The following is an 8,143-nucleotide window of genomic DNA, read 5'->3' as shown; positions in this document are numbered from 1 at the left end:
CTAGCTTTGATTTCTCTAAGTTTTTCAAGGCCTAAAGAGATCGCATATGGCATTATAAAAGGAGAATTTTGCTTCATGCGAAAAATGTCCTAATTATTTGTCAGCCTAAGGGCTTCAGGGCCATCAAAGAGAATTTATGAGGTGAAGAAGGATTAATTTGTTTCGTGCAAGCAATCGCCACCGGCTTTTATTTCTCTATACCATGCAAGCAATCTCTGGCTGTTATTTCTCTGTACAAGGCAGAACGTCAAGGGCAGGTACATTTCCTGTGCATTACTCCACTTCAAAACCTTGTACTCGCGAATAAATAGAGAATATGTGAGGTGCAAAAGCAGAAATTTGCTTCATGCAAACCTTCTGCAGCTTTTACTGGAAAAAGGAGAAAATTACATGCAGACAATCTCCAGTTTCTATGTCTCTAAGTCTTCAGAACCTCAAAGAAGATTTCAAGTGAAAAGGGGGAAATTTTCTTTAGGCAAAACAATTTCCTGCCCTCATTTTTCTAAATCAGATCGTCAAGGAATTAAAAGAAAATACGAAGCTTGCTTCATGAAAAATACTGCCTGCTCATTTGTCCACCTTAGTTCTTCAAGGCCTTTCCAAGAGAATATATGAGGTGGAAAATCCTTAGTTTACTCCATGTAAACAATCTCCAGGTTTTATTTCTGTGAGGTCTTAAGTCTACAAGGCCTGCAAAGAGAATATTTGAGGTGAAAAGGGATAAATTTGCATCATGCAGTCGAACTCTAGCTTTTATTTCTCTAAGGTCTTCAATGTCTGAAGAGATAGTGTATGGCATTAAAAAAGGAGACTTTTGCTACATGCAAAAAATGTCCTGCTTTCTTGACAACCTAAGGTCTTCAAGGCCATCAGAGAGAATATTTGTGGTGAAAAAGGAGGAATTTGCTTCATGAAAACCATCTTCAGCTTTGATTTCTCTATACAAGGTCTTCGAAGCAGATCTTCAAGTACAGGTATACTTCTTGTGCATTCCTCCACCTCAGGCCTCCAAGACCTTTTATTTGAGAATGAACAGATATCATGTGGAGGTGTAAAAAGGACAATCGCCAATATTTTCCTTCTCTTAGGTCTTCAAGACCTCAAAGGTGAATACTGGAGGGAAAACAGAGAAAATGGGTTTAGTGCAAACCGCCTCAAGCTTTTATTTCTTTACTCTAAAGTCTTCAAGGCCAGAAAAGAGAAGAATCGAGGTGCGAAAGGAGAAATTTGCTTCATGAAAAAATCGTCTCCGGCTTTTACTTCTCTGACTAAGGTCTTCAAGGCCGCAAAAGAGAATATATGAAGTGGGAAAGGAGAAACTTTGGGTCATGCAAACAACCCCCAGCCCTATTTCACTACCTAACGTCTTAAAGGCCAGAAAAGAGAATATTTGAGGTGTAAATGGAGAAATATGCTTCATGCATATAATCGCTAGCGCTTACTTCTCTAAAGGTTCTCAAGGTCTAAAATAAGAATGTTGGAGTTGAAAATGGAGAAATTTGCTTCATGAAAACCATCTCCTACTTTGATTTCTTATACTGAATGTCTTCAATACCTGGAAAAGAATATGTATGTTGAAAAAGGACAAGTTTTCTTCAGGGAAACAATCTTCTGCTTCTGTTTCTCTGCCTACGAGCTGGAGAAGGTAATATATGGAGTTCAAAAAGTAGAAATTTCCTTGATACAAAAACTCACCTTATAATTATCCACCTAAGATCTTGAAGACCTGAAGGGAAAGTGTACGAACTGGAAAAGGAGAAATTGGCTTCCTGCAGAAACACCTCCAGTGTAGTAGTTCACTTTAAGACTTCAGGTTCTCTGAAATGAGAATGAATAGAGTATACTCGTGGTGAAAGGGAGAATTTTTTTTCATGCAAAAATAAAAAATCTGCTTTGTTTTATCTCCATAGGATCTTCAGAAGCCTGAAAAGAAAATATTTGAGGTTAGAAATTAGACGTTTGCTTCATGCAGATACATCTCCTGTTCATTACACCACTTGAGGCCTTCAAGGCATTTTAATGAAGATTATTAGGCTCACTGGGTCACTTGTGCCCCGACGACCTCTGTTGCTGAACCAATGGGTCACCGAGCCACTGTCTGAGAGGTTTCAGTGAGGGGCAAGCTGAGCTTCCAGCTTGAGGTAAGAGTCCAGGACACAGGGGAGAAGTAGGAGAAGGAGGCCTGGACATGAAAGGGAGTCGAAGGAAAGGAATCTTTTCAAATAATATCTAAACGAAAAAATGACTACAGAGAAACCAAAAATACAAGCCCGATTGTCATACCCCCCTCCTTGGGGAATTAGACAGGATTTTCGAGGCTTAGTGGAAAGAGCATGGGCTTGGGAGTCAGAGGACCTCGGGTCTAATCCCGCCTGTACCACCTGGCTGCTCTGTGACCTTGGACAAGCCACTTAACTTCTCTGTCCTTCAGTTACCTCATCTGCAAAATGGGGATTAAGACTGTGAGCCCCAGGTGGGACAACTTGATTATCTTGTATCTACTACAGCTCTTAGAACATCGTTTGGCATATAGAATGCACCCTCTGCCCTCCCGCCTTCCCCTTCCCGACAGCACTTGTATATATTTGTGCATATTTATAACTCTATATTATTTGTACATATTTATTACTCTATTTTATTAATACGTGCATAGAGCTGTAATTCTATGTATTCTGATTGTATTGATGCTGGTCTACCTATTTTGTTCTGTTGTCTTTCTTCCCCTTCTAGACTGTGAGTCCGTTGTTGGGTAGGGACCGTCTCTATATGTTGTCGATTTGTACTTCCCAAGCGCTTTTTACAGTGCTCTGCACAAAGTAAGCGCTCAATAAATACGATTGAATGAATTAATGAACAAATGCCACTGTTATTATTATTATTATTATTAATCCTCATTTTCCAGGTGAAGTAACTGAGACCAAGAGAAGTTAAATGGCTTGCCCAAGGTTACGCAGCAGACAAGTGGCAGAGCTGGGATTGGAATCCACATCCTCTGACCCCCATTACTGGGCTCTTGCCACTAACTATACTGCTTCTTATGCTGCTTCTCTGGGTTGAAACCCCAAGCCAGCCCGGGGCAGGGTCTTAGGATGGATTTAGAGTCATTTCTCATTCTCTCTAGATTTGCAATCAGATGATGTCAGAAACTATAACTGAGTAAATGACCGTTTGATTGTTTGAGGTCATGAGCAGGATGAAACTCAGGGAAACAGCATGGCCTAGTCGATAGAGCATGGACCTGGTGGTCATAATGACCTGGGTTCTAATCTCGACTCTGCTACTAGACTGTGAGCCCACTGTTTGGTAGGGACTGTCTCGATATGTTGCCAACTTGTACTTCCCAAGCGCTTAGTACAGTGCTCTGCACACAGTAAGCCCTCAATAAATACGATTGAACGAATGAATGAATGCTACCTTTCTGCTGTGTGACCTTGAGTAAATCTCTTCACTTCCTTGGGCTTCAGTTCCCTCATCTGTAAAATTGGGGACTGAGACTGTGAGCCCCATGTGGGACAAGGACTATGTCACACCTGATTAGCTTGTATCGAATCCCAGCAGTTAGTACAGTCCCTGGCACATAATAAACACTTATGAAATCTCTTGCTCCATCCCTTCTCCCCTCCTTAACTTCCATCTTCAACCGCTCACTCTCCACTGGTTCTTTCCCCTCTGCCTTCAAACATGTCCATGTCTCTCCCATCCTAAAAAAAACCCTCTCTTGACCCCACCTCACCTTCTAGGTATCGCCCCATATCCCTCCTACCATTCCTTTCCAAACTCCTTGAACGAGTTGTCTACACGCGCTGCCTAGAATTCCTCAACAACAACTCTCTCCTCGACCCCCTCCAGTCTGGCTTCCGTCCCCTACATTCCACGGACACTGCCCTCACAAAGGTCACCAATGACCTCCTGCTTGCTAACTCCAACGGCTCATACTCTGTCCTAATACTCCTCGACCTCTCAGCTGCCTTCGACACTGTGGACCACCCCCTTCTCCTCAACACGCTATCTGACCTTGGCTTCACAGACTCCGTCCTCTCCTGGTTCTCCTCTTATCTCTCCGGTCGTTCATTCTCAGTCTCTTTTGCAGGCTCCTCCTCCCCCTCCCATCCCCTTACTGTGGGGGTTCCCCAAGGTTCAGTACTTGGTCCCCTTCTGTTCTCGATCTACACGCACTCCCTTGGTGACCTCATTCGCTCCCTCGGCTTCCACTATCATCTCTACGCTGATGACACCCAGATCTACATCTCTGCCCCTGTTCTCTCCCCCTCTCTCCAGGCTCGCATATCCTCCTGCCTTCAGGACATCTCCATCTGGATGTCCGCCCGCCACCTAAAACTCAACATGTCCAAGACTGAACTCCTTGTCTTCCCTCACAAACCCTGCCCTCTCCTTCACTTTCCCATCTCTGTTGACGGCACTACCATCCTTCCCGTCTCACAAGCCCGCAACCTTGGTGTCATCCTCGACTCCGCTCTCTCATTCACCCCTCACATCCAAGCCATCACCAAAACCTGCCAGTCTCAGCTCCGCAACATTGCCAAGATCCGCCCTTTCCTCTCCATCCGTACCACTACCGTGCTCGTTCAAACTCTCATCCTATCCCGTCTTGACTACTGCATCAGCCTTCTCTCTGATCTCCCAACCTCGTGTCTCTCCCCACTTTAATCCATACTTCATTCTGCTGCCCGGATTGTCTTAGTCCAGAAACGCTCTGGGCATGTTACTCCCTCCTCAAAATTCTCCAATGGCTACCAGTCAATCTGCGCATCAGACAGAAACCCCTCACCCTCGGCTTCAAGGCTCTCCATCACCTCGCCCCCTCCTAACTCACCTCCCTTCTCTCCTTCTACAGCCCAGCCCGCACTCTCCGCTCCTCTACCACTAATCTCCTCACCGTACCTCGTTCTCGCCTGTCCCGTCATCGACCCCCGGCCCACGTCATCTCCCGGGCCTGAAATGCCCTCCCTCTGCGCATCCGCCAAGCTAGCTCTCTTCCTCCCTTCAAGGTCCTTCTGAGAGCTCACGGCCTCCAGGAGGCCTTCCCAGACTGAGCCCCTTCCTTCCTCTCCCCCTCGTCCCCCTCTCCATTCCCCCCATATTACCTCCTTCCCTTCCCCAGAGCACTTGTATATATGTATATATGTTTGTACATATTTATTACTCTATTTATTTATTCATTTATTTTACTTATACATATCTATTCCATTTATTTTATTTTGTTAGTATGTTTTGGTTTTGTTCTCTGTCTCCCCCTTTTTAGACTGTGAGCCCACTGTTGGGTAGGGACTGTCTCTATATGTTGCCAACTTGTACTTCCCAAGCGCTTAGTACAGTGCTCTGCGCACAGTAAGCGCTCAATAAATACGATTGATTGATTGACTGATTCTCAAATACCACAATTATTATTATTATTATTACTACTAAGGATGGGGAAGGGGGCTTTTTACACAGGACCAGACCGAGGCAATGAAGCACCTTGAGTGAGGGAAGCCCTTGGGAGAGTAATAATGATAATAATAATGATAGTAGTAGTTGTTAAACTCTATGTCTCAAGAACTTTTCTAAGTGATGGGGTAGATGCAAGTTAAGCAGGTTGAATACAGTCCTTTCTCAACATGGGGCTCACAGTCTTAATCCCCATTTTACAGATGAAGTAACCGAGGCTCAGAGAAGTTAAATGACTTACCCTTGGTCACACAACTGACAGGAGGTGGAGCTGGAATTAGAACCTGGGTCCTTCTGACTTCTGACTCTCAGGCCCGTGCTCTATCCACTTGATAACACTGTAACAGACACATTCCCTGCCCCTACTAGAAGGAAAAAAAGAATGGGAAGATGAGTATGCAATTATTGTGTGCCACTTTACAGATGAGGAACCTGAGGCCCAGAGAAGTGAGGCGACATGTCTAAGGTCCCACAGCAGCCAAGAGACAGAGGCAGGATTAGAACCCAAGTCCTCTGACTCCCACTAAGCTCTGTTTAGGAGAGTACAATAGAACAGACCTGGTAGATGTGTATGCTGTCCTGAAGGAGCTCATAGTCAAGAAGACAACTCCTGGATCCATGCTTTTTCCACTAAATAAGGATGGAAATGAGTTGATTCGCGCTTGAGTTAGGTGAAGTGTGTTTAGGGGGCTTGGAAATGAACCGGGGAAGCTGGTTTGAGGAGGGGGGGGATTTCAGTAGTGCTCAGAATTCTGAAATAAATGTGCTCTTTCTGATTTTTATTGGATAAGAGATGGAGTTCCAGGCTAGGATGGAAACGGGAGAATCAGTCGTTAGTAACAACTAGAAAGTTGCTATGGGAGCTGAGAAGGCAAGCTGAACGATGGAAAAGGGGTGAAGTGCAATCACAGGGCGGTGAGATTTCAAGCCAATTGTGAGTTTTTATTGCTTGTGAAAAGACACAACTTGTCCTGAGGGAAGGTTAAGGAGAGGAGAAGATATAGGCTGAGCGATGTTTTAGGAAAGGATTACATGAATAATGAGGTATGTTTGTGTGTGTATGTGTACAAGTGTGAATGAAGATATGTCAGCAAATGGAATCAGCTTGGTGTACATGTGGGTTTTATTTTTGTTGTTTGTTTTATGGTATCGTTAAGTGCTTATTATATGCCAGATACTGCACTAAGCATTGCGGTGGTTACAAGCTAATCAGGTTAGACATAGCTTATGCCCCACATGGTGCTTCCAGTAATAATCCCCAATATACAGATGAGGGAACTGAGGCACAGAGAAGTTAAGTGACTTGCCCAAAGTCACACAGCTGACAAGTGGCAGAGCCGGGATTTGAACCCATGACCTCTGACTCCAAAGCCCGGGCTCTTTCCACTGAGCCACGCTGCTTATGAGCTTATCATGAACAATACGGCCTGTGGAAAGGTGATGGCCGCCTCCTGACTCAACGGGGTGCTGTTTGAGGTCTTGTATTCTGCTGAGCTTCCCTAAGCTTCTGTGGCTCCAACATCGTCCAGCAGTTCTTCTGTGTTGTCCCTTCCCTGTTGACGATCTCCTTCTCCGAAGACCAGGGTCGCCATCGATGTCACCCTTCACCGGTGGGCCCGTCATCTGCTTCATTTCCATCGTCGTCTCCTAGGTCCATATCTTCCGGAACGTACTGAGGATGCCGGCCACCTAGTGTCGGGCCAAAGCCTTATCTACCTATCTGCCTCACCTCACAGTCGTCACCATCTTCCCCTCTATGACCTACCTATCTCCTACCTCAAGCCCGAGTAAGACTCACCCTCATTTCTGGGCCTGCTTGTGTCCGTGTCCTACACCGTGGTGCCCCTATCCCTGAATCCCCTCACCTGCAGCCTGAGGAACCAGGACATGAAAGCCGCCCTGGGGAGACCCTTAAAGGGGAGATCCTCCTCCTTCTTCTAATGGACAAAATGTCTGTTTCCTTTTGCTGACTATCCCATTCCTCATCAGGGTCCTGAACGTGAGGGTATCCATATAAAAATCTGTCCAAAGAGGAAGTCCAGCCCCTGAGGATTTGTCAATGTCTGGGACAGAGGCTGATAAGCCGTGTATGACTGTAATCCCGGTGTGGACAGGGATTGTCTCTCTTTATTCTGAATTATATTTTCCAAGCGTTTAGTACAGAGCTCTGCACACAGTAGGCTCTCAATAAATACGATTGAATGAATGAATGAATGAATTTGACTGATCAAATCTTTGCTTCGAATCCATTCATTCATCCATCCATCCATTTGTCCATCTGTCTGCCTGTTCACCCATATCGTGTATGTACTTCAGTGCTTAACACAGTCCCTGGAAAATAGTAAACGATTAGCAAGTACCATTATGAAAAAAATAATCAGGGAAGGTCCCGTGGATTTAACAGAGTTTCAGGAAGGTGTTTGGAAGATGGGAAGCCCTGTGGTCTGGTGGATACGAAGGGAGACCAAATTCCAAGCAGGGGAAAGATGGTGAGGTAGGGGTCTGAGGTGGGGGAGTAGGGAACAAGGCACAGTGAGATGGTGAGCTTGGGAGGAATGGAGAATGCAGATAGAAATTCAGTAGGGGAAAATAATGCATATCAACAGATTGATTTTTTGAGTGCTTATGTTCAGACCTTGGTGCTAAGCTCTTGGGAGAGTACGATAGAGCAGTATAATAGGGTTGCTAGCCAGAT

This window comes from Tachyglossus aculeatus (genome assembly GCF_015852505.1).
Source record: "Tachyglossus aculeatus isolate mTacAcu1 chromosome 12 unlocalized genomic scaffold, mTacAcu1.pri SUPER_6_unloc_4, whole genome shotgun sequence".
Lineage (NCBI taxonomy): Eukaryota > Metazoa > Chordata > Mammalia > Monotremata > Tachyglossidae > Tachyglossus > Tachyglossus aculeatus.
The sequence above is the reverse complement of the archived record's forward strand: the minus strand, read 5'-3'. Positions refer to the sequence as shown.